This window comes from Narcine bancroftii, chromosome 1, assembly GCF_036971445.1.
Source record: "Narcine bancroftii isolate sNarBan1 chromosome 1, sNarBan1.hap1, whole genome shotgun sequence".
Classification (NCBI taxonomy): domain Eukaryota; kingdom Metazoa; phylum Chordata; class Chondrichthyes; order Torpediniformes; family Narcinidae; genus Narcine; species Narcine bancroftii.
Genome location: NC_091469.1, coordinates 49,058,360 through 49,072,176, shown reverse-complemented (window position 1 = coordinate 49,072,176; position 13,817 = coordinate 49,058,360). Strand labels below are relative to the sequence as shown.

General features: G+C 42.5%; 1 protein-coding gene and 1 long non-coding RNA gene across 4 annotated transcripts in view; one reads left to right on the top strand and one right to left on the bottom strand.

Annotated features, from left to right (window-relative positions):
* Positions 1–6,415: 6,415 nt before the first annotated feature.
* LOC138758076 (uncharacterized) lies at positions 6,416–7,322 on the bottom strand. The gene is made up of 3 exons (XR_011354128.1): positions 7,033–7,322; positions 6,609–6,932; positions 6,416–6,517 (listed from the first exon to the last, which is right to left on the bottom strand). It is a non-coding gene; the product is annotated as an uncharacterized lncRNA (long non-coding RNA).
* Positions 7,323–7,367: 45 nt separating this feature from the next.
* The window catches only part of LOC138758053 (tudor domain-containing protein 7-like), a 113,198-nt gene continuing 106,748 nt past the window's right edge, over positions 7,368–13,817 (top strand). Inside the window, exon 1 of one of the 3 annotated variants that reach the window (XM_069926423.1) lies at positions 7,368–7,497. The gene's annotated coding sequence lies outside the window, so the exon portion shown is untranslated. Of the gene's footprint in view, positions 7,614–13,817 lie in introns of all 3 variants that reach the window. The other 2 variants (XM_069926412.1, XM_069926404.1) reach the window with 2 other exon arrangements.

Sequence of the window (13,817 nt, the reverse complement as noted above, 5' to 3'; positions counted from 1 at the left end):
TAACTTCTTATATGCAGAACTTGCTAATTCTGTCTAAGGCTTACTAATTACATATACGGAACTTGCTTGATTCTGTCTAAAAGGCTAGAAGACCCTTATCTTATTCAGACTAACTTTACTTCCTACATTCTATTATCTACCCTTATCCTATTCATACTGGCTTTATTCATTACACATATATCCATACTAGTTTTCTTAATCTTTCATATTTTCATATTAGTTTTACTCATCTCTCACAGAAAGCTATGGAAAGGCCTTTTATCTTTTTGCTGGAGATATCAAGGGCACTGATGAAGGGCTCAAGACTGAAACATCAGTTATGTATCGTCTGTGAATGCACAGCTGGGGTAAAGGAGACAGAAGGCACTTTTACACAGCCACTGACAGCAGAAAATTTCTGCTCTGGTGGCAGTGTAAAAATATAAGAGGACGGAATTTTTTAATTCAAATTCCATCCCATAATTTTTCCACTTGTACCCCTACACATTTTTACTGAGTGGATGCAGTGTAAATTGACTGCAGCCACTCCATAAGAAACAGGCCTAATAAATTCAACGTTCCCCCTCCAATAAACTTCACAACACAGGAAGGCTGTGTAAAAGTGTCCTAAAAGTGCCCCTGTGTAAACGACTATATTGGGATACTAATATTTTTCTGAATAATTCCAAAGTTAATGCAGAGGTTAAAGGGAAGAAAGAGAAGCAGACCTACAGGAAAGGAAACAAAAGGCCATTTCATGCCAGGCCTCTGTCTGGAGGCCAGCTACAAACACGGAGGGAAAACCTAAAACTTGCCTTTCATAGAACAGCCCTAAAATGCTTCTCCAGCATCGCATTTGTCGAGCAGCGCCTTGTAGCACCCTCCAGATCCAATGCTGGGGCGACTGGTGCCGTAGCACCACCCATCATAAATATGAAGCAGAGCAATGGCCGTCTTTCCTACCCATAATCCCCCCCAAGCATCTGGAACTGCACTGTGTTTCCCAGAACAGTTCCAGCTGCATAGGACCCTCCAGATCCAATGGAGGTGGGGCGACTGGTGCCGTAGCACCACCCATCATAAATATGCAGCAGAGCAATGGCCGTCTTTCCTACCCATAATCCCCCCAAGCATCTGGAAATGCACTGTGTTTCCCAGAACAGTTCCAGCTGCATGGGGGATTATGGGTAGGGAAGACAACCATTGCTCTGCCATGTTTTGAGCCACAGGAAGTGGTCCCGAAGGCCGAAGTGGCCCAGTGAGGCTGTTATAGCCCATACTGGCTGCCCCCTGATGGCTCCCGCTGACCGCTTTTGCCCCACTGGCTCCCGATGGCTTCTGCTGCCTGACAGCTCCCAATGGCCTCTAAGGGGGTCAAGGAGGGAGAGGGGAAAGTGGGGTGATAGGTCGTGGGCTAATGGCATCATTAGCCTGCCCCTAACTAGCCGCTTGCAGTGGCAGTATTCTCAAGCTAGGCAACGGAGCGCAGCATTCCACCGATTATCCTTCTCCTAGAAGGGTTGGATTCGGCTCCTCAGAGCCAGCCATGGCACATTCAGAAAGGTAAATCTCAAGGCGCAAGGGCAGAGAACATCTGCCTTTACAGTCAGATATTTTTTTGCTTGAAAGGGCCTATAAGGAAAGATAGGTGGGGGGTGGCTAATGAAAACCAGAGAAGTAGATGTTAATGCCATCCAGTTGGAGGGTGCCCATACAGAATAGATGTTGTTCCTCCAATTTGCAGGTGGTTTCAGTCTCGCAGTGCATGAAACCATGGACAGACATATTGGCAAGGGAATGGGGCAGGGAATTGAAATGAGTTGCCACTGGGAGATACCTGTTATTGAAGCGACAGGACTAAGGTGCTCAACAAAGCAATGTCTCAGTCTGCGTCCAGTCTCTCCAATGCAGAAAATAACATATCGGGAGCACCTGATGCAGTAGATGGCCCCTGCAGATTCACTAAGTGAATTGTTGCTTCACTTGGAAGGACTGTTTAGGGCCCCAAATGGTGGTGAGGGAGGAGGTGTGAGTGGAAGTGGAGCACCACCTCTGGTCATAGGGGTAGGTGCCAATTGGGCAATTGGTGGAAGAGGAGTGGAAAAGGGAGTCACAGAGGGAGCAGTTCCTGTGGAAGGCAGAGAAGGGAGAAGCAGGAAGATGTGGTGAGGAGCAGGAAGATGTGGTGAGAGGTACCCTTCAGGTTATTTTCTTCCTGTGCCAATGGCACATCAGCCCATTGCACATTGCCCTTGAGATGACTGTGATGGGATGGAAACAGTCACTCACCTCTTTGCAGACTGTGGATTTGTTGTTTTTGGAGAAAGATGCAAGGTTTCAAGTCATGGTTCATCCCCAGCATAAGAGAGGATTCTCTGGTTTAGGGGCTGCTCCCAGGGACACAAGCCGAGACTGAAATCCAGTCTGCTGGAAGATCATCAAGTTGGTGAAAGACACTGGTTTATCTGAAACTTGTTGATCTTCCAACACAGTGAAATGTCGGTAAGGGAATGATACTGATTGCGACATTCCAGGCTGCAGGAGTACATGCTGAGGGGCCTACTGAGGTTTGGTGCAGCCAACCCAAGAGCTCTGCCACGGAAGACCACAGTATAGGATCCTTCTGTTACAGGTGCTTGTGTCGGCTCTGCTGGTCCACTACTGTCTAGCACTGGTGGTGTTTCCTCTGTTGCCATGCAGACTGGATCTTCTGCATTTATCTGTTCCTGCAGTGTCTCTTGCATTTTCAACAGGCTCTTTAGATTCATCCTCAGTATTTGACTATCCTCTGTTCTGTGTAGGATCTTGGGTTTACTTCTTCCAGAACAGTAGCCTTTTGTCTCAAATGTTGAAATCTCTGAGTCTCACTGTGTCATGTTGTGCCAGTGACCCTAAGGTCCTTGCTGACTTGTTATAGTTTGCTTTTTTTTCCATTGCAGACACTTTTGTTTCCATTCAACATCTTCGACATCTTTGTTCTTGTTTGGGTTTGCAACGTAGTCTACATCACATCAGAAGCCAGTGAGTGACATGCCATGTTCAAGTGGTGAAGCTCTGTAACTCAATCGAGCTAGATATGGATCTGAGACACTGTTTAACTATGTGAACTCCTTTCTCTGCTTTATCATTTGACTGTGAATGAAGAGGACTTTACGCCACATGTTGAAAATCATACTCTTCAGCAATTCTCTACAACTGTAGCGTGGTCCACTGTCACTGTAGACAATTTAAGGAATTCCATGTCTTGTAAAGATCAATTTCATATATTTGATCACACAAGCAGCAGACATATTAGGAAGCTGTGCAATCTCCGGATAGTTTGATAATCAATAACCAGCAAGTAATTCTTTCTGTCCATGTGGAACCGATCAGTCCCAACTTTCTGTCATGGTTCTGCTGATATGTCAGTTATTATCAAGGGTTCCTTTATCTGCTTTGGATGATGTTTCACTCAGGTCCCACAGCTTGAAACTAACCTGTCAATGTCAGTGTTTACCCTTGGCAATAAACAGTAGTTCTGTCCCTCCTCTTGCATTTTTCCATTCCAATTCTCATTCTCAGGCACCCTTTTCAGCACCTCTTGTTGCAATGATTGAGCAATGACAATTTTGCTGTCTGAGTAGAAACCCATTGACAATACTCAGCTCAACTCTGATGTTGTAGTATGGCTGACATTCACCTTTAGGCTACCCTTCATTCAGATTCTTGATGACTTTCTGTAGAACTGTGTGCTTTTCTGTTCCAGCTGTGAGCTACTTGGATTTAATGTCAGATTCGGGAAGTGATTCAATTATTAACTTTATGTGGAGATTCACATCTGTCTCTGTGGAATTCTTACTGTGTGCTTCACTCTCCATCATTGCCCTGGACAATGCATCTGCTAACACAATAAGCTTCCCTGGCAATGTACACCCTTTTGACTAGGCTTAAGCTTTCAAGTACTTTGTCATCAAACAGTGATTAATGTCCAACTAGGACTACTGCGAAGCTGAAGATTGTGCTCTTTATCTTTAACTTTCACCTTGAGTTTACATGTGTCTTTCACGTCGATACTCTGTCCATTGTAGGCTTTGAGCTATCCAGGATTTGCATGGATGCATGGCTTTATCTTCATTGCCCTGATGTCACACTCACAAATCAAATTGACCTTTTCCCCATGTCTAGTTGGAAAGGAATATTTGTTCTATTTATATGCAATGACACAGTCCACTTATCCTGTTTGACTCTGTTCACACTTGGCTGTTCAGTGTCTGTTGGTTTATAATTTTCCTGCACTATCATGCCAACGAAAAGTATATCACTGAGAGCAGTTTCTTATATAGTATACACACTTACACTTCTGTTTTGTTTCCCTTTGAAAAAACATTGCTTTGCATAGTGATTTTGCCCTTTGTTTCCCTTTGAAAAAACATTGCTTTGCATAGTGATTTTGCCCTTTGTTTCCCTTTGAAAAAACATTGCTTTGCATAGTGATTTTGCCCTTTGGACTTATTACAGACTTTTCCAAAAGCTGGGCATCGTTTTGGTACATTTGCAATTGAATGTCTCTCTATCTTTTTGTTGTTTCCTACATCTTCTCATTTTTTTTGTTTATATGTGTGGACAGGCACTGTGGCCATGACTATGCCTTCATTTTCACTGGCTTTTGCATTATCACCAAACTTTTTCGCGTAGTGCAGAGCGTAGTTCACAGCTCCAGCAAAGGTAAGGTCTGTCTCTCGTAACAACATCTCTCTCACTTTCTTATCAATAATCCTGAACATAATTTGATCACAGATCATTGAATCTTGCAGTGATCCAATATTACATTTTCTTGCTTTTAATTTCAAGTTGTGACAGAGAATGTAGATAAGTTTTTAGGAGATAAATTGGGAAAGGTTTGTTAGAGTAAGTCACATACAAACACTTTAAAACAGATCTTATTTGAAATACTGGAGCTCTGCTACTGCTAGACATGTCGGGGCCTCAGAGCCTTTGCAAAAGCTTTGGAGAATGCCCAAGAGACTTTACTAGTGGATTATTGTTTACAAAAAGATCTTGTCTGAGCCGCATATTGTCTGGAAGGGAACTTGCTGTTCTAAGAGGGTCATGTGGTTTTGAAAGCAGAGAGAGTAAACCAGGCTTTCTCTGCTTGAGAGAGAGGGAGAGCGACAGAGATCACTTCTACAGTGTTACAGTTAGCAACAACAGCTAGGACTGGAATAGGATAAGCTGGCAAGATTGTGAAAAACCCCATTTGGAAGATGGATTCTGAGTTCTTAGTTCAGCCTGGTCAAAGCCCTTGTGGCTCATACAAGAGGAGAGGACTGGCTGTCTAATGTTTCACTTGAAATAAGAGAAACAAAAAGGAACTCTGTGGTGACTTGAAAGAAAGAGGTTATCATCTGGAGAACCCTGAGGGAGCAAGTTTCGTCAGCAAGACACTGGAGTGGCTGATTAAAAATGAATCGGTTGTGGGTGTCCTGGAACAACAAATCTCTCTTGGTAACCATTTACCTTTCAAGCACCAAAGCCTGATGAACTTTAGAAATGTTAAATTCTGTGCACAGTATAAGAATTGCCTGCAACCAATGAACTTGGAGGAATAAGATGTGAGATTGGACTGTGAATCAAAGAACTTTTCTGAACTTACACTCACATTACATACACGTGCACTTAGAATTAGAAGGGGGTTATTAGGTTAGTTAAGTCAATAGTGAAAAGTTAAAGTGTGATTCTGTTTTCATGTTTAATGATAATAAAAAGCAACTTTTGTTTAACCCTTGGTGAAAATCTATTGCTGCTGGGTTCTGGGGTCCTCTGGGCTTATAGCAAAGTCAATTATAAAAGTATTAAAGCTCTCACCCTGCAGCTGCCTGCGCGAGCAAAACACATACCGATCGAATCTTTCATTTTTCACTGGTGAACAGTGTTCATCAAACATCTCAATCGCCTTATTGAACTTGCCCTGTCTTCTGCTTTAGCAAAAACAAATGTATTGAAAACCTCTAGTGCTTGAAGTACTACGACGATAAGGAGCAGTGCAATCTTCCGTGCATCAGGTTTGTTATTGAGTCGAATGGCTTGCAGGTACAGCACAAATATTTGTTTGAACAACCTCCACTCAGTCAACATTTCCTGTCCAATTTACAGCGTCAGGAGGCTTGACATTCTCCATCTCTCTACTGATTCTCACTCTGCTCTCTATTGGTGTTTCTTCCACACCTGGTACCATGCGATGTTTCTTTTTACTGTAATAAAGAAAATTGTTTTTTTTTAAAAAAAAAACTATACTTTATTAGTTAAAGAAGTCACTCAAGAGATTGTGGAGGCACCCACCTTGAATCCAACCAAAGCTGCAGCGAACTAGTCTCTGACTCTTTCTAGTGGTCAGGATGATCACTAGACACACTCAGCAGGTCTAGCAGAGTCGTTGGAAGTTAAGAGATATAACTGATATTTCATTACTCCAGCCATTGTTGGCAGAAGATTTTCGCATCTGCAGTTTTTGTTTCCCTTTTATCTTTGGCCTCCATGACTTTGAGGACACTTCAACTATCTGTTCATCATGCAAAAAAAAGTATTTCACACTCATCAATCCCTTTACTTGCCTAATGGTGTTGCAAATTACTATCACTGGCGCCATTCACCTTTTAGGTCGTGAGTGCCGAAAGTTGTCAGTCACAATCTAATCATAGTGAGCACTGACTCCGCACATCAACAGATTAATCACAACACCGCCAACAGAGTTCTCCAGCGCGATCCAACATGGGCATCGCCACCAAGCTAAGTCCATTTGCTAACGTTAAAAAAAATCAATTTAGACCAAAGACCAGCAATATTTATTTAGATTATGAAGGCTACGTCAAAGGAGTATGGTTCATTACGTGGTTAAATACTGATCAGTTCTCAGTCGCTGAAGGCAAGAATGGCACCCGTAATGGCTCAACAGCAAACTGCGCAGTCAAGGTTTCCTTTTAAAAAAAAACACACATTTTAGAACAGAACAAGTAGTGAGTTGGAAGACAAGTAGGAGGTGAACCTGCCAATTTCCATGACCAGTCAATGCCCTACCCTTAAATAGTTGACGTCGCTATCCTTCCATGCACGGCTACTCTGTACCATTTGGGATGAAGTATCTTGCCGGATTTTTCGATAACTAGTGAAACAACCTTCCTTCATCCACCGCCTGCTTTTCCAATACAATGCAAAGTAAATGTCTTTTTTCCCCCTTTGGCTTCCATGCCCTCGCCATTCATAAGGGGAACCATGGCAAATTCAAGTTGCGTTCGCCCAGCAACTGCCGCACTGCGCCTGCGTAACATTTCAACGCCACCATCGCAGGTGCTTGGGTCACTGTGCGCACGCGTCGAACGGGTCTCGCCGTGGCGTGAGTTGCGCATGTGCGCGCTGTTGGGACCAAACCGAAAGAGTCCAACCGTTGGGTTGGGAGGGAGGAGGTGGTGAAGATCGGGGGAACTTCCAGGAGGAAGAGAGACCCCGTGGGAGAACCGGGCGATAATCGAGAGGACAGCTGCGGCAAGTATCGGGGAAGCACTGGGAGAGGACTGATGAAGCTTCGGGCGAGTGCTGGGAGGTACCTGTGATGTACGCGGAGGCCGGATAGACACGGTGGGAGAAGCGAAGGGCAACAGGTGATCAGGGGGCCAGTGGCACGACGGGAGGGCAATGTATCAAGAGTAGATCAAGACCACCGGGAGAATGGCAGTTGTATAGTTCGTCTGTGGTCAACCACTAAAGGAAGGAGGACAGGACAAGAGCTAGGACTAATGACCGGAGGTTGGACGAGTACTGGTGCTGATAGAGGTCTGCATTGGGTTAGTGTTGAGAAATGAAGGGACTGGATTGGTGGTGTGAATATCACGAATCGAGTCGAGTGAGGAACAACGTTGTCGATCTGCAGCGGGTGGAGTTGTTTGAGAAATCTATGCGTGTAAAGTCAGCGGCCAACACGCCTCAATGACCTTTCAAAAAAGGAGAGAGCTGGAAGTTGTAATTGGTGAATGGGTGTGGGACAAGGGTTATTTCTTCAATGTTGACAATGGGTGAAGTGGTGAAATTCGGTCGACCGCACGTTGACGCAATACACACGCCCAATAACCACGGGTTCACGACTTGGTTATTAGTAACAAGAACAGATAAAATGGTACAACAACAGAAATAGATCTAACATCAACGAAAACAGTATTTTGGTGAAGTTCTGTTTGTGATTACAGTTGTCTGCAATTTGATTGAAATTGGTGTTTCTTTAAATTGTCGTGGCAGAAGTGTTAGAAGTATTTGCAGTTATGGTGTCTTCCTCCTATAGAGCAGCTATCCTGTGATAGAGATATAAAAACTGGCCTTGTTCAATGGTCTCAGAGTCTCTTCTATTGTTTCTACCCTGCTGTTACCAGACCATTGAATAGACCTCTGATTAATTAAGTCAAGCTGCCTTGCGTTATTTTAAATGAAGATTTTCTTAATAGCTCTTTATTTTGCACTGTCTTTTATACTCCAGGATGGGTTGACTTTCCTGGATAGGATGCACCATGGCTTTTGCACTGTATTGAGGGTCAATAAACAATTCAAAAACAGAATCATGCTCTACATAGCATGGAAAAAAAAACTATGGTGACTAAATGGCCTATCTGAATTAATCCTGTTTGGACTGTATCTCTCTCAAAACCTTCACTATCTATGTACCTGTCTAAATTTCTTTTAAATGTTGTAATTGAACTGAACTTTACTGCTTCTTCCATTCTCAGCTGAACTCTCAATGGAAAAAGTCACCCCTTGGGTCTCTCTTAAATATTTCCCCTCACACCTTTTAGACTCTTCGCCATGGGGAGAAGCACAGACGGTTCACCTTGCCCATTATGATTTTGTATACTTCTATAAGATCATCAGCCTCCAATGCTTTAGGAAAAAAATGTCTGCTTATCTAGTATCGCCTTCCATCACAAGTCCTCCAGTTCCATCCTTGTGAATCTTTTCATCATTCTTCTAGTTTAATGCTGTAACAAGATGTTTCAACTCCTGTGTATAATGCCTTGACTGATAAAGCAAGTGTGCTAAATGTCTCCATGACCCTGCATTTCCAGGGATCATCGAAGGAGTTCCTTGAGCATTCTCCCAGGACCAACTATCTTCCTTCAAACACAAGGTCAGAAGAGGAGATCTTCAATTGCTCAACATTCAATTCCATTTGCAAACCACCATTTAAAGCAGCCCAGCATGTAGCCAAATTTAGAAAATGCTTGTGCCTTGGTTGATAAATGAGTAATGCATATGTTACAAAGCTACAGGTGATGATATCTCCAATAAGAGATAGCCTAAACACCTGCCCTTGATGTTCATTGTCATGAGCATTACAAGTTTCCTTCATAAATATGCTGAAGGTCTTTGTTGATCAGACACTGATCTGAACCAATTACATGAATACCATGGCTATGAGAGCAAGAATAAGGCTGAACATCCCGTGAAGAACGATTTGCCCTTTGATACCATAGACCTATCTGTCTGCAGGCTACAAATTGATGGAATATTCTCCACTTGCCTGGATGAGTGAAGTTGAGTATGTGGCTCTGGCGTCTACCATCGTGAAGTGCTTTGAGAGTATGGTCATGAATCACGTTACCAGTGGCCTTGCTTGATCCATTCCAATTTGCACGCTGCTGAGAAAGGTTAACAAGATGCCAATTCCCTGGCCCAACGTTCAGTCACCGAATACCAGGTCAATAAGGACACATTACATCAGACTGTTGTTCATTGACTACAGCGCCACCTTCAATAAACTCTTCCCCAAATAACTTGGTCTTGGCTCCCTTCTCTGCAATTCTATCCCATAGGCTGCGATCAATGAGATTAATGACAGTGCCACATTCATGATCATCATCAGCAGGGCACTGCAAGGCTGAATTAAGCCCCCAACGATATACACCCCAAATGCATGGTCAAACACTGCTTCAACTCCATCAGTAGATTTGTGGATGAAGTCATCATTAGAACGTAATTTCTAACAATGATGAGGTGGGGTACTGAAGAGGGACAGAGAAACTAGTGTCATAGTTGCACAGCAGCAACCTCTCCCTCAATGTCAGCAAGATCAAGGAACTGATTGCAAACTTCTGAACTGTGGTGGAACTCAGTCCCCCATCGTCCTCACTAGTGCTGGAAATGAAGTGGACATTGTGGACATCTTTGTTCTTGGGTTAAATATCTTCTGTAACTTGTCTTGGTCCACCTTTGATGGAATAGTCAAGAAAGCACACAAGTACCTTAATTTCCTCAGAAGTTTTGAGAAAACTTGGTATGTCATCTGCATGTCAGGTGACATCCCTCGAAGGCAATAGATCACCAATGTTTCAGTGGAAACCCTTATCAGGACAAAACTTTGCTTTGAGTGAGGAACGAAAGTTAGGAAAGTGTGAACTTTATTTTTTTTAGACATACACCATAGTACAGGCCATTTCGGTCCACTAGTTGGCGTTGCCCAATTAAACTACAACCCTGGTATGTTTTGATATGAGCCCAAAGGACCCCAAAACCCAGCAGCAATAGACATTCACCAAGACGAGTGGTTTGTAAAACAAAAGTTATTTTTAATCAACTTTAAACATGAAAATAGAATCAAATTTTAATCTAACTCTATACTTAACAAACCCAAATTAACCCCCTTCTAATTCTAAGTGCACATGTATGTAATGTGTGTGTAAATTTAAGAAAAAGTTATTTGGTTCACAGTTCAATCTCACTTCTTCCAAGTTCTCTGGATGCAGGCAATTCTTATACTGTGCACAGAATTGAACATGTATAAAGTTCACCAGGCTTTGGTTCTTGAAAGGTAAATGTTTACAGTTCAGGAAGGTTCTTATAGGGCTTGCAGAGAGAGATTTGTTGTTCCAGGATTTCCACAACTGAGGTATCACCATTAGTCACCTCAATGTCTCCTGATGAAACTTGCCCCATCAGGGTTTTCCAGATGGTAACTTCTTTCTTCCAGCTACCCTAGAGTTCCATTCCTCATATTCCAAGAGAAACATCAGACAGATAGCACTTCCAGCCATCCACTACTTTTGGAACTTTTCATCAGTTTCAACCAGCTCTTCCTGGCTTGCACTGTTCAACTGCTTTTTAGTGTCACATACACACAAGCTGAGAGGGCTTCTCTTTCCCTCTCTAACTGAAACTTCCAGCAAATCCATGTGACTCCCTCACTTGAAAAACCCCCACCTTCTTCAGCAAACAACAGGAGTTCTTTCTTCTGCTCAAGCTGTTATTAGATAAACAAAACCCAGGAGTGACCTTCCTGTGCACTCTGTCAAAATCTTTGAAAAGAGCTTCCAATAGCCAGTGTGTCTCCAGTCCATTCATATTATGACATCAGTTCAATTAACACCTTCTTGTGAAATTCTCCAGAGATCTTCAGTATTTCTTCAGTCTTTCAAATAAGATTTGTTTTAAAATGTGCGTATGTATGTAACCAACTCTAAATCTTACCAAATTCCCCAAAACATTTATCCATTACAGTTTCGAATACCAGAGCCCCCCCCGGGGAAAACCCATGCAGACACTGGGAGAATATACAAACTTCTTACATACAGCATGGAATTCAAACCCCAGTCCTGATTGGTGTAATAGTGTTGCTCTAACTGCTATGTCAACAGTGATGCCCATTTTTGATTTGTTTGACAATGCTATGTAATGAGGGAGCTAACTTTCCTGGGAAGTATGTTCCAAGAAACCTTGATACAAAAAACAAATCTTGGGTATGTTAGAAATAGAAGTACCTTAACAGAAATTGCTCGAGACAAAAATTGAGAACAAAGAACATTTATTTTACAACAATGCAAAGTTGGGTGCTTCCCCTTACCCTGGGAATACACACATATACTGGGGCTCACCCAACTTTTATACAGTGAATTTCAGTATAGGAATACCCTCCCCCTTACATTCTTCTGCTTCCTGGATGGGTTTGGCATTAGGCAATCCTTCCTGCCTACGTGCAGTTTCTGTGAACTTGGAGGACCAGGGGTATTCTGTCGGTGTCTCATGTCATTATCCTCATTGTCCTTATTCACAACCTTGCCCTTGTCCCCATTCACAGAGCTACAGTCTCTTCATATGCAGAGTTCGCTAATTCTGTCTAGAGTTTACTAATTTAATATGCATAACTTGATAAATCTGTGTAAGGCTTACTAATTATATATGTAGAACTTGGTACTTCTGTCTAGGGCTAGGAGACCCTTATCTCACCCAGACTACCTCTACTTCCTACATTCTATTATTCCTTACCTCTCCTTATCTTATTCATATGGTGGGCTCACTGATCCTGTCGAAAGGACTAGAAGGTTCTTATCTTACATAGGCTGACTCTGCTTCCTGCATCGTAATTTCCATGTGTCTGCACTAGTTTCCCCATCTTTCATATTTTCATGTCAAGTTTACTCATCTCTCACAGGTATGAGGAATTGCCTGCAAATTGCTGACAATTGCTGTGAAAGAACAACAGTTTCATGTTCAATATTTGGCCTTGCCAGACTCATTGCTGCACATTCACTGTGAGCATTCTTGTGTCATTATTCATTTGTCAATGTTTAAATGCTGCCTTCCTGCATCCCATATCTTGAAATTGAAAGACTTTGTTTTTTGGTGATATCTTTGAAGCTGAAATTCTATAACTTGTTATGTGAAGTCTCCAACCATGAAGGGGATCTATTGTTTTCACTTCCCTGAGAGTTTTAGCAACTGAGCAACAGATTTATGATGCAAGTTTTGTTTGAGGTGCTAATGAATGAATGAGTGTTTAACTGATACAATGATCTATTTTTGTCTGATTGCATTTCATCTGACACTGATACCTCACTGCCACCTTTGAGCCCATGTCCACTTTAAAAATGCATAGTCTTATAACCATATAACCGTTTACAGCACGGAAACAGGCCATGCCGTCCCTTCAAGTCCGTACCGGGTTCACTTGAACAACTCCACGAGCTCCTCCGCAAATTCCTGAGGAAGTAGAGGCTTTCTTCATGATGCCATTGGTGTGTTGGTTCCAGGAAAGATCTTCCGAGATAGTGACTCCCAAGAACCTACATTTGCTCATCCTCTATTGATGACAATAAAACAATCAAGTCATTCAGGAAAAGTTCTGATAGGTTCATCTCCACCGACCGACCTTTTCCCCATATTCCTTAATTCCCTACTTTGTAATTAGCAGAAGACCTCGTTGATTCTGCCATGAGCCTTGAGGTCTTCTGCGTGTTTCTCTGATGAAACAGAATGTTTGCTTTAACAAAACTGCACTCCAAGCACTTAGTCTCCAATCAGATTAACTTTCCATACTCCCACCCAGGGTTTTGCATCCTTTCTGATCCTGACATTAAATCTCCTAGGAGCATCATTTTGCCTTCCATTAGATTGTGGCTTTCTTCAGAGTCAGAATAAATTTTTCCCTTGGCCTTATCTACAGCTTCCTAAGGTTAGGCAAATGTGACAATAGCTATTGTGTGCTGGTTTCACATTCCAGTGAGTGAGAGAAAGGTTAATGAGACATTACATACTTCACAGGATGCCTGAGGAGCTTATTCTAGATGGTGATAAAGTTATGGTGTTCATCTTTTGACTTATCTTCAAGAATAAGATCCCACTGTGCATGAGAGAGAACACAAAGGCTGTTAGTCTCCAACAAGGCTTTTCAAGAACTGATCATTTTTTTTTACAGCATCATCCATTCATCGGGGTAGCAGCTAGCTAGTGTAAATGAGGGCAGATTGAACAGGCTATGAAATTGCCTGATATAAATTGTGCAAAGGCATGACAGAGTAGATGGTTAGAGATATTTCTATGTCGGTGAA